Here is a 13,797-nt window from a genome sequence, read left to right as displayed (position 1 = left end):
ACATTTCTGAAAGTTAATTTCGCATGAAAATCTGTAATTACGAAAGAAACGAGTTTGGTAAATGTTTAATTTTTTGTTTAGAGTGCCATTAGAACCTTGATCACGCAAACTCTTCTTGACATTGAAGCAAAAAGATAGTTTAATGGGGAATCTTTTGTGCCAGAATGTAATTTTTAATGCTCTTTATTCTTTAAAAAATAAAGATCAGGAGCAGGAGCAGGAATGGCTACATTTAAGCCCTTGTTTGCTTCTATGCAAAAATGGTTTTCTCATCCCAAAGCTAATTGATCTCATGGCTCCAATCTCCAGTGATAAGCAAACAAGTAAATCCTAAGTTCTAGTGTTAATTTGTTTGAACCATGTTAAAACATTGCTTATCTGTAATTGATCTCATTTTTTGTTTAAAGTGCCATTAGAACCTTTATAACGCAAACTCTTCTTGACATTGAAGCAAAGGATAGTTTAATGGGGAATCTTTTGTGCTAGAATGTAAATTTTAATGCTCTTTATTCCTTAACAAATAAAGATCAGGAGCAGGAATAGCTACATTTAAGCCCTTGTTTGCTTCTATGCAAAAATAGTTTTCTGATCCCAAAGCTAAATTGATCTCATGACTCCAATCTCCAGTGATAAGCAAACAAGTAAATCCCAAGTTCTGGTGTTAATTTGTTTGAACCATGTTAAAACATTGCTTTAAATCATGCTACAACTTTGTTTGAACCATACTGAAATGTTGGTGTTTTGACCGAATCTTATTTGAATTTTACTTGAATCTTTCTCAACTATTGCTCCAATTATGTTCGAATCTGAATTTTGCTTAAATATTTGTTGAACAAAACTTTATCATGAAAAGCTTCGACAATTCATTTGCAAATACATGAGAGAACTTTTGAATAAATTTTTAGGCATAGTACAAACAAAATTATGTTTGAATTTTGCTCCAACTGTATTTAAAATTTAATTGTTTTTTCAAATGTTGCTCCAACTATACTAGAACTTTGAATTTTACTTAAATTTTTGTTTGAACCAATTTTTGTCATGATAAGCGTTAATAATTTGTTTTCAAATGCATTAGAGGGATTGTAAAAAAAAAGGTCATCATTCGGGAATAATTTGTGTTTGGCTTGTTAAGTAGCTTGTGTTTGATTTGCTCATTAAGTAATTAAGCTGAATAAATAATAATTTTGAGCTCGATTTATAAATGTTAGGCTGTGTTTGTGCAGCTTATATGATGGATGCTGACTTGCTTGCTTAGAGAGCAAAAAAAGAATGGATCGAAGCCCAAGTTTATGATCAATCAAGATGACATATTGAGATTTTAGGACCAATTGTGTGTTCTATATCAGAAAAGGACTTCCACAGAAGATACTTTGTGAAGCACATTATACTTCATATTGTGTTGCTTTTATAGCAAAGTGTCTGACCTTTCAAATGGTTAAGGCTGAGCATCATAGACTTAGCGGTCTATTACAATCACTTCCCATTCTAGAGTAGAAATGAGAGGAGATTTTCATGGACCTTGTTGTTGACTTGTTGAGATCGAAGCAAGGACATGATGCTATTTGGGTTGTGGTCATAGAATAACTAAGTCAACTCATTTTCTATCAATCAAGTAGAACTATTTGGTGGATAAATTATCCTAGATTTATATAGATACCATTTTTCGACTGCATGGAATTCTAACCATAATTTTAATGGATAAAGATGGATGATTTACTTGCAGGCTATGGAAGCAAGTGAGAGGAACTATGGGCACGAGATCAAATTTTACTACTGCTTTTCATCCTTGAACAGATGAATAGTTGAAGCACACCATTCAAACCTTATAAGCCTTGCTAAGAGCTTTCATTTTAAACCTGCTTTTCATCCTTGAACAGATGAATACCTTATAAGCCTTGCTAAGAGCTTTCATTTTAAACTTTGGAGGTAGCTAAAAGAACTATAATTTGTTGGTAGAGTTTGTTTATAACAATAGCTTTCAGGCTGGTATCGACATGGAGTCATATGAAGCATTTTTTGTAGAAAGTGTAGATCCCTCTTATGTTATTTTGAAGTCAGTTAAAGACCAATATTTGGACCTTAACTACTGGATCATGCTACTAAGAAGGTTTGTCATATTTTAGAACAACCACGTGTGGCCCATGATTGTCAGAAGAAGTACGTAGACCCAAAAAATAAAGAGATTAAATTTAATTTTGAAGATCACATTTTTTTTGAAGATTTCAACTATGCATGGAGTTGCACAATTTGGCAAGATTGGAAAGCTTCAGTGTCGTTTCAATTGTCCTTTAGAGGTGATCAAGAAAGGCAGTAGAGTTTCATATCTTTTGACTTTTCCTCCAAGAGTTTCAGAAGTACAAAATGTCTTCCACGTCTCTCTAATTTGACGTTATGAGCATGATGACTCTCATATTATCTAGTATGAGCCATTGATGATTCAGGGAGACCTTAGTTATGAAGAAGTACAAGATCACATCTTAGAGCATAAAGTTTAACAGATTTGCAACCGATCTATTCTTCTTGTACCAGTGCTTTGGATGAACCAATCATAATGAGAAGCAACTCGGGAGATTGAAGAAGGGACGATCACAAAATACTTAACGTTTTTCCATAACTAAGGTATGAATTTGGGGAAAAAATTCTTTTTAGGAGGGTTGTATGTAAGATTCAAAATTTTACCTTTTCCTCCCACGTGATTTTTTTCCTTTTTTTCAACACTTTTCTGATTTGGACTCCTTTAATTCTTTCGTTTTCTCCTTCCCCCTCGCATCTACCACCTTCATGAAGTGTTTGATCACACTGCCTCTCTGCTTTATAAGAGTAGAGCATGGGCTAGGGCATCTAACACCTCCTCACCAGACTTCCTTCTTTGTCCACTAAATCCCTCCTATCTCACTCCTCCCTCTCTCACGCAATCGCCCAGAACCATCACTTTTTGGTTGAATTATCCTAAAAGGCAACTAAGGAACCATAGACTTACATAAACCTTTGAAACATACCTAATTGTGATGGCTTGGTATTGACTTCCTGGGTTAGTAGACACCATCACAATCAGAGCTAGCCTAGAAGGAAACTCAAAAATCGTAGGCATACAGAGGCCTCTAAAACATACCTCCTCTTCTTTCCACCTGCTCCTACCTGAAACCATTAAAGAAGGAAACCCTCATCTTTCTCCTTCTTCCTCCCAACCAGGTGCATCTTCTCTAAATCCCATAAATATATTTTCTAATAGGATTTAATGATCCTGGATTTAAAGGAAAACATAGGAAAAAATGGGATTTAAGAACCTGTAGGATTCAAAGTTATTATTATTTTTCTATTTGATAGGTTTTAAATGCAAGTTAAAGTTAATTTTAATTAGATTTGTGATTTATTTCTTTTATAAATATTAAAATAATATTTTAATGACAGTAATAATCATAATAATAAGTATATATCTTATTTAGGATACACCTAATTTAATGAATAAATAAGTTTAAATACATACTTATTTATATTTATTTTTTCTATATCATGTAGGATCGCTGGTTGAACTATTAAACTCATTGAAGTATCTTGAAGTAAGTAACTACTTTTTATTAGAGGATAAACGTACCCTTCCTAATTATGGGCGTTAATTCTTATTATTTATAGTTGATTCACAACTATTCCATATGATTTCCAGCCATGCCCTTAATACTTAAATTATGATTTTCACTTGCTATATTCTTCAATTATTACTCATGATGAAATCAGTAACTGTCTTACTCGATTGTTGCTAAACTCCCACATATATGAATAAATCTTCTAATTATAATATTTTATTTTCATGCACTATACTTCTATTAAAGTACATCTAACATATCAGAAGCCTGCATGAAATAACTTATTTCTTACATATTATACCTATGAAAATTTTGGTATTCATGTGTGTGAGGACATGCAGGTTGGTGGAATCCTTTTGGAAATTTGATATTAGAGCAGATGTGCACATAAAGTGACAACTCTACAGAAAATCAGCGATTTTCCTTAGGTTGGCATTGACCTTCCTGGTTTCAAGGTTTCTACTAAAACCGAAAATATAAATATTAATAAAAATTAAATAATAAAAAACGTAATTTGAAATGATTGCATGTTTTCTTATGATAAGTAAGCATATTTGATGTTTACTACTCTATTGTTATCTTATAATATTATATATGCACATAATAATCGTCCATATTTGTTCTTCATATTCAATGCTCCATTTCCTTTGTCAATTATGCTTTAATAAATAATTATTATCTACTGAGTTTATTTGTCGAACTCGCTCCTTTAAACTTTGCATAATAGGTTCTTTTTGGCCACCAATAGAACCATCTCCAACAGAGCAGACCTTTTAGTTTTATATTTCATCTTGGTTTTTTCTCAGTTTTTGATTTGTCTATTGTATTTTTCGTTTTTAAGTCTGGGTAGTTTTTTTTTATTATCACTTTAGTTTTGATTCAATCAATTTTCTGTTTTTCATTCAATTGTATTAGTGAACTATTAATTAAGGAATAAAATGTATATTTTTGTGTTTATTTTTTTAGTTATTTGGAAATAATATTCTTTTTGAAAATAAAAAATAAGTTTCATTTATTTCATCATACCCTATGTTGTCAAAGTGTACTGTCATTCAAAACGAGGGTGTGACAAATAGTTTCCAACTTTTTTTGGCTCAAAATAATTACATAATTAATATTACTATTATCTTTTATATTTTGATTGAATTTTAATATCTTTAATTTTATGTTCCATTTTCAAATGTGTTTGTACGGTGATTGATCACAGCTACACGAATCTGAATAGTGTTTTTGCATTAGGAGTTGGGAACCACTAATAAACCAGATAGATGGGAGTCAATGTCATCCATTCATAAAATATTTATGTTAAAAGTTAGTTGTTGCCTTGGGCCACTTCCTTTACTTGTCGGTTGTTTCAAGTGTGGGCCTATAGCCAAAGCCTGAGCCAAGTTTTCCTTCCATCTCTTACTTTTTGTTGCATTGCCTCTCGTATCAAGTTTATTATCCTCTCAGTCTTACATGACCACTGTATTGATTTTTTCTCAACTTTTCACTATTTCATTCCTTCTAGGTTTGGTGACACTTTTTATACTCTTTATCGATTACATATATTGCATCTCTATAGTTATGATATTATTTTGTTGTAAATAATTATTATAAGCATGAATCCTCAGTTGTTTATGATTCTAATTGTTGGTGATTGAAGCTCTAGTTTCCTTCTAATTTTAATTGTGTGCCTAGTTGTTGGTGAATCACTAGTTATTTATGTTTATAGTTATTAATGAAGACACAATTATTTGTTATTTTGCTTAGGGAATAGGATTGTTGGTGAATCCCTAGTTATTTATGTTCATGGTCGTTGGTGAATACCTAGTTATATGTTGCATAATGTTATTTTCTTGAAGTTATATTTTGATTTTAGGGTTCTTGATATTTTATTCTTTAGCAATATCTACATGATTGAATGCCTTTCAAAGTACAGGAAGGTGGATACATTGGACATTTGGATATTAGATAAACTAATATTGTTATGATGTATTCATGCTTAACTTTCTTTCATTGTCGAATATTGACTTCATTATTAATTTTATTCTTGTTGTTATCTGTAAGATTTTATTTCTCTATTTAGAGATTGAGGCCCCGTTTGACGCAGCTTATTACCCTACTGTTATTACTCTTTCATCGAGTGCTAATCTCCACAAATTTTACTAGTTATTAGGCAATTTAACTCATTATTTTTTGTAACATTTTTAGATCCTTTAATGTGGATATGACAATATGTTGATTCAACAATTTTACCGAATATTTGTGGCAATGAATTATTTATTGTGAATTATTAATCATTATTTAGAATTGCTTTATTAGGCTATTGCATTTACTACCTTTGCTTTTAAGTCTTAATCTTTCAAAAATTAACTTTCACACTTTTTTTGCAAATTACTAAAAGTGTGGATATTTTACTTGGTTTATTGAGTGGATCTTAAAATGGAACAAATAATTTACTTACTATTTTTTATATAGTTTGCTACCATGTCAACATTGGATATTTCTCTAATTGTATCATATGTTAATGAATGTTGACCTCTTTTTTGTTGAGATCTAGTTCAATTGAAAGATTAGAAAAATTTTATAAATTTTAATATCTAATATGAAAGATAGCAGATGAAAGATTGGATAGGGTTTATATTAAGCGGATTTCTAAATTTTCTTATAAGAGCAAACCCCTATAGTTAATTACATCTTAAATGATCGAGGTCACCTAAGAAAATTCTCGATTTAGATACAAAAATATTGTCTTCATGAATATTAAAGTTTAGGACTTTCAAGGTTGGACAAAAGAGTATCAAATGGGAAAAAAGATCAAGTTTGAAACATTTATTATGAAATCCAAAGGAAGAGAGCTAGAGGATGTCACGGATCCTGAGGAGAACCTCAATGACTTACCAAGCTATCTTATGGTTTGTCTTTAATTTCAAGAAAATATTATTAAATGTTTCATCATGGCAATTATTATTATCTAGGGCTTACGCTTGCATGACACAGCCATACAAACAGCCTGGAAAATAGGATAGTTTATGTTATAACGAACGACAACCTCAGATCCTAAAGTGTTTTAGGGCTTAAATTGCACAAAATGATTGTGCAAAGGCCTAAAGATAAGGTGAGAGTTTATGCCGTACTAAATGAGCTACCTTGAAGTCTTATGGCTTGTTATTTAATCTCAACAGAAGTGAGGTCAACAAGTTGATGAGATGTATATTGATACAGAGCCTAAGTACATCCCAGTTGATCTGAAGAATGTCATGGGTTGACCTATTGATGAATTCCTAAGTAAACTGGAAGCTAACGTTAAATAACTTGAGGAAGAAGATGAGATTTTAGAAACTTCGGACGAATTTCCCACCATTATGATGATTGAGGCCAGAGCTTCACAAAGTGAAAGACAAGGTGAGGATGATTTGCAAATGGTTAAGAAAAGCGTTACACTAGAAGAAACCCGATAGCTTCTGAATCAATGAAGATAGCATGATGAACTATTAGAATGACTGGAGAAAAGAATGGAGGAGATTATGAATGCTATCCCGGTCAATCAAAACACAATACTAATACCAGTACATGTAAATCACCAAGATGTTGTATTTGAAGAGGGTCTACCGCCTAATATAGCTCAATATATGTTGGATAAGTAAAGAAAAAGAAATGAACAAATAAAAATATTAGAAAATATGATTGATGAGTTGCTAGCTTCACCCTCTGCCCAAAAGAGAACTCCAACTCCAATACCAGTACATATAAAAGTGAAGAAACCTGAGGTTGTTCATATAGTTGACAACTCAAAGACATAAATAGATGAGGAGGAAGTCTCCAAGAAATAGTCAGAAGCATCGTCTATTCTTGCTAAGAACATGAAATCTCTTATTGAGCAGCAAGTAAAGGACACCATGGCTCAAGCCAAGGTGGTATATTAGTGCCTAGAGAATGATCTTATTCGAAAGATTTTAATGTCATACAGTATCCCAAAGGATTTGTACCACCTATCTTTGAAGTATTTGATGGAATGAGAAGTCCTATACATCACTTAGTAGACTTCCTGACTAGTTTTTGTAATGTTGAAGGGAGCGATGCACAACCTTTCTATTAGTTTATTGGAACATAATTTGACTAATATGTTGAACTGCTTAAAGATTCCGTGATGATATTTGTTGAGTTGGAAGAGTTATTTATAACTAAGTTTGTTGGAGCTCAATGGTGCTAACCCGAAAATGATAGCATCATGGTTGTAATGTCGTGGAACTATCATGAGAGCCATACTGCACCACAGTGCGATGAAGCACAGTTGAGGCATTGGCTCAAAGAAAAGGTATGGTGCCTCAGCTCTGCAAGGAAGGTGTCACAATGTTAAGGCTAAAACATATAGGTTTTACACTTGATTCTCTTGGATGCTCTAAGAAAAGGAAAGGAAGTCCCCTTTACAATCACCTTAGGGACTCTAAGAAAAAAAAATGAAATAAATGATTTCTTACCTAAATGGAGATTTTAGGGATGTCTCTTATGTTTTAAACTCTACTATCCCCATGCAAGCTTTCCATGCTATGAGGCACGCTGCCTCCAACAATAGAATCTCCACCAAAATGGGGAAATCGGATGAGGGAGTGGTGGAATTCTCAGTTTCACCCAAGGGAAGACAAAAAAAGAGGGAGAACCAAACATTTCAACCCTTTGTGCAGCTTAAAAAGTCAGTCATGTTCCATGGAAACAAGCCACGATGACATGGCAATTGGTCGTGGTGTTGCTGCTCTAATGGTGTGTCAAGTGCAATGTTAACTAAAGAGAGAACATTACTGTTGTATTGTGTCAGATATGGATATTTACCATTTTGCTCCACACAAGTGTGTTATATAGTAGCATTGTGGCATGTTGATGTTGCAAGTGCACGCAGGTTGTCCCTAAAATGTCCTTAATTTGTCATGTCATGTACAAACTTTATCATTTAAATTTGTGTCATGGCACCAAATAATGCAAGTGTGGCGCTGATGATGTGGGTGAATGACAGACCAGCCAACACGATAGAGGTTATACCACTACTTGCTGACACATGTTAGATGAGGACAATATTGGCGTTGACACCTGTATGGGGGGCTTTTGCATAACTGACGTGGAAGGTGCTATGTCAGCCAACATTCCTAACCAATCAGTTGTCGTCCACAAGATTGAGAGAGTTGACATGTTGCGCTATGGCATTGCCATGTGACACCACAACACCATGTGGCACTGTAGCTTAACAAGATTGACAATTATCATTGATAGAGCTATGGTGTTACGTCCTGACACCATGATGCTATCATTACACCTAAAACATGTATTTAAAGGGTAATCCCAATGCACATCTCTAGGTATAGGCATTGTGACACATATGATGGGCCCTGCAACACTGCAAAGCAACACTGTAACACCAAAATTAAAACCTGAACACTACAACTCTCTATTGACTTAGTGTCGTGGTACTGTGGCTTTGGGGAAAGACTGAGTCAAACATGGTTAACTTATTTGATGACACACCCGAGATGTGGTTAACTATCAATAATGCAATTGATAGATCATTGTGGCTCTGTGGGATGGTGTTGTGATGCCAACCTAAAGTTCTGTCGGTTAACTACTACACGTGGAATTGCATGCAGTAAGCACATCTGACTTCTAAGCAAGTGGGTTGTGCTACGATGCCAATTAAAAACTTCTTGGCACTGATTTACAGGGCCATAAAACCAATCATTTTTTAATCAGAGAGGACTCAGGCTACCTCAGAATTTTAGTAGATTGATTCCAGTGTTGTTGCCTACATATTAGCAACTATAATGCGCAAAAATGGCCCCGCAATAAATTTCTAAAATTTTTTGTTCTACGTCATTCCAAATAGTTATAGATCTCAGGGATAATGAATTTAACCAATATTAGCTTTGTCTCTCAAAGAATATGAGAATTACTTAAATCTTATAGTATCACATATTACTCCATTATGTTTAATGGTCATATTAGCTTAGATATTTGGCCCAAATTTGAGAATTTTTTACCATTAAGATTGTTAAAGTTTTATGTTCAAATTTATTAGTTTAGATGTTTAGCTTGCATAATTTGATAAATTTTCACTAACAAGGGGATTGTGATAATCCTTTAATGGTTTAGATTGTTAAATGTCATTAGGTGGGCTTATCGCTTTGTGAGTTTGGTCTATATTATAAATTTTTTAAATAATTTTCAATAGATTTTATCAATTTCAGAATTATACAAAACAAAAAAAAAGTTTCCCCACTTCACATTCACTAACAAAACTTATCTAAAAATAAGAGCAAAATTCATGATAATTTAATTAATATTAAACAATTTAAAAACTATTTTTGGATCCCACACAACGGTTCTAAAAATATATTAATTTTTTCAGTATAAGACACAAGTGTATGTGTCAAACAATAACATAGAGATGAATAAATTATCATTCCATCGATGATCTCTGCTTAATTCTCGAAAAGTTAAGAACTAATTTTTATTACCAAATGATATCAAATAATTAATAGATCATTCATTTAACTCAAGGAGAAAACTTGGATTTATAATTAGCTAAATTAATTTTTTAAAATTATGTAAGTTAAAATTGTAAGATTAATTAGATTTTTAGCACAAAGAAATATATTTTCTAATTTCTTTCAATGGTTTGAAAACCAAATCATTTTTCCTGATTCAATTAATGCCTATCTGAACTTGTTAGACAATTATATTAAGAGGTTTTTTTTTCTTTTTAGATTGAAATAAATATATTTCTATCTTACTCAAACATTTGTCATATTGCCCTATTTATTCCTTTAAGACTCTTTTGATTTCCTTAGATCATACTAATTTTGAGGATTATATACAACCATTATGCAAATTCAATGAAGTTTAAAGTAAAGTAAACAATCATATAACATTTCAAACAAATAACTTAATCATAGAAAATTGTCCAAATTAAAATCATAAACCCAAACTTCACAAATTTCAGTCATACTTCCACTAATAAAATAGAAAAGAATGATACAGATGTTTCTAAATCCATAAAAAGTGTAATAACATGGAGAGAATAAACCTGATTTGATGAATTTTTCTCCTTTGTGTTCTCTTCTCCACCACCTTCATATTCTTCCTTAGTCTTCTCTAATGCCCTCTAGAATTCCTCACTCAATTCTCATAACTCCCCATTTAACTGCTCAACAATTCCTTTTTCTAAATTGAAACTACTAAAAATTGAAACTAGTTATCATTGTAGCACCATAGTGCTTCTTTTATAGTGTCCAAGCCCTCAGCTCTTTATTTACAAGCACACTTCAATGGAAATTAGGGTCGTGGCACTCTAGATAAGTGCTTAGTAGCTTAATATTCTGTCTTTTGTCGCTTCGTCTTCTAATCGCAGCGTCCCAAAACTCTATAGGTCAATGCCTAGGTGCTAAGCTCTTTATCTTCAAAAATCATTTCCCTTAATTTTTCAATGTAGCAACACTCTTGATCAATGCATAGGTGCCTACACAATCTTTTTCTTCATTTTTTAGTGCCACAACACTCTGTAATAATGTCATAGCTTCGCCTTCTCTTCTGAAATTTAACTTGAATACATCAATGGATAATGCCTCAACACTATAAGTTAATATCTTTGATCTTCTTGTCTTAAAAGTTTATGTCACAAAATATGAATTATATCGGCCTAAAGCTTTCAACTTTCATAGTTTATATGGTTTTGACATAAAAGTTGAACTAAGTTGGTAATTTATTTATTTAATTAAATTCACATATCAATAGGCAAAGATCTCTTGATAAAATCTTTTTGAAAATTCATCATCAATTTTTTCTTACTCTTATGCTTCATCATTGAAGGGTATCTCTGGTAGCCACATATCATACTTATTCTCAATGTAATCGGCTCATTTTAAGTAATGTGCCAACATTATTCTATAAGATTAGCACAAAATTAATGTGTAAAGTAAGCTTAAGGTCTCCACATGAATTCAATGCAATCATTAAAAAATTATATATCATGAGTCATTTATCACAAATGAAACCTCTTGAAAACAAAAAAAAAATCCAAGTAATAAAATAAAGTCATTATCATCACTTTTCGATATGTCAAAACAAAAAAAAAAAACAATTATTCTTTAAATTATATTCATTGAGTTGATTCTCACATTTTTGACCTGGCACCACCAATCATCATCAGTCGTTCGGGTCAATTATAGCTGTCAAAAAAGCACTTCAATCGTGAATAGGTCGTATTTACTCCTTAAATAGCATGGGTTTGATTCATTTGTTAAACAACCGAGTCGAACATTAGCAATTTTTTAAGCTCGATTTAAAAATGAGCCGAACACTAAAAGGTTTGTTTGCGTTGACTCGAAAAAATTAAATAATTAAATAATAATATTTTTGTAAATCCTTTCTATATTAATTTTTCATATATATCTTAAAAAAGGCTAAATTTTATTATTTTAAAATTTATTTGGGTGGTATAATTATAAAAAAGTATTAAGTTTAGTTGTTAGATATGTTAATACATATGCTTGGGTTGTATGTATATAAATGTTCTTAAAGCTCAACCCCTAGGCCCGCATTCCGTAGTCGCTAACTCACATTCTTTAGTCTCGCGTCGAGATGTTAGTTGTGTGAAAAACTTTTAAAAGAAAAAACTAACGAATCATTTCAGATCACATTTAGTTTTTGTTTTCTTTTTTTATTTTGGTTTTTTTATTTTTTATTTTGATTTGAACCAAAATATGTTTGGTATGTTTGATTAAGACGTGACTATTTAATTTTGAAATCATACAAAACACACAAAAATTGATTGAATGTTTCCAAAAATATGTTTCATTTGTTTTTAGAAAAAAAAAATAAGCACGTTGAAAACACATTACACAAACAAGTTTTTAAAAACAAATAGAAAAAAGAAAAGCAAGAATAAAAGATAAAATTGATCCCAAACATGTCCTAAGCATATCCAATGCAAGAGAAATTTGAATCGTGCGCAACAAATGAAGTGAAGTTGCCAAACAGTGTGGAAGCATTAGAGAGCTGATATTGTTAATAATATTCATGAAAAATAACTAATTTTCTTAATTTAATTAATCAAATATTCTTTAGTCCCACAAGGCGAGTGAGTTAAATTCGAGTCGAATTTGAGGTTAGTTCGAGCAAACAAGTTTAAATTGAGTCGAAAATGAATAGGTTATTGATAATCCATTTCAAGCATGAGCTGAACACGAAGAAAAAAATTCAAATGAGCCAAACACAAATAAATTTTGAGCTCGCTCAAGCTCAGCTTGTTTACACCCCTATGGTCAACCACTTTTCCAAGCATGGGGCCAAAACATCACAATTTGACATCATCCAACCAAACAAGCAGATAGAAAAGCATGCAAAAGTATGCTCATTCACTTTGATGCATTCTAAATATCATGGTTTAAAAAACCGGATTGGACCAACAGATTTGACCGATTCAATTTTGAGCCGGTCATTCAACCGATTGAGTCCAAGCTCAAAACCATTTCTGCATAGAATTGAAATTGAATCGTTCAGAACGAAGCTTGAACTATAGAGCCTATGAACCTGTCCAAATTTTAAAGAACCAGTTGGTTCAAATGTTATTCAATTTATGCTCTTTATTTTGATTAGAAGACTAAAGATAAGATATTTATCTTTAAAATAAAAAAAAGAGAACATATTTTTTCTTAATTTTTTTATTTATAATATTATTTAAAATATTCATAAGTACTATCTTAAATTAAAATATTATTTGTTGAATCCATAAAAATAACATTAATATATCATTATTCTATCATCTAAATTATATTAACATAATTTAAAATTTTATTACGTGATCTGGTTCAACATTCGATTGAACCATTCGATTCAAACCATTGAACCTTACTTCTTCCAATTAGATGTTCTATCAACCCATTGAACCTTACTTCTTCCAATTAGATGTTCTATCAGTTTTCACAATCTTGCTAAATATAAAAAAAGGAGGCCCTCCCATGAGTTTCAGCATGAGCTACATTTTCATCTTGTTAAGGAATTTTCAAATATATTTTAAGAAAAAAAAGTAAGAGACCTCAAGGCAGAAACTTAGAATTGAACTAAAGTTGCAAACCAGAAAGAAGGCCAACAGGAAGTTAAGCCGGGGGGAAATCCACTAAGATGATAAAATCATTAGTACAAAAGTTTCCATTAATGAAATGCCTAAATAAAAAATAAACTCACA

This window comes from Phalaenopsis equestris, unplaced genomic scaffold (assembly GCF_001263595.1).
Source record: "Phalaenopsis equestris unplaced genomic scaffold, ASM126359v1 Scaffold000563, whole genome shotgun sequence".
Classification (NCBI taxonomy): Eukaryota; Viridiplantae; Streptophyta; class Magnoliopsida; order Asparagales; family Orchidaceae; genus Phalaenopsis; species Phalaenopsis equestris.
The sequence above is the reverse complement of the archived record's forward strand: the minus strand, read 5'-3'. Positions refer to the sequence as shown.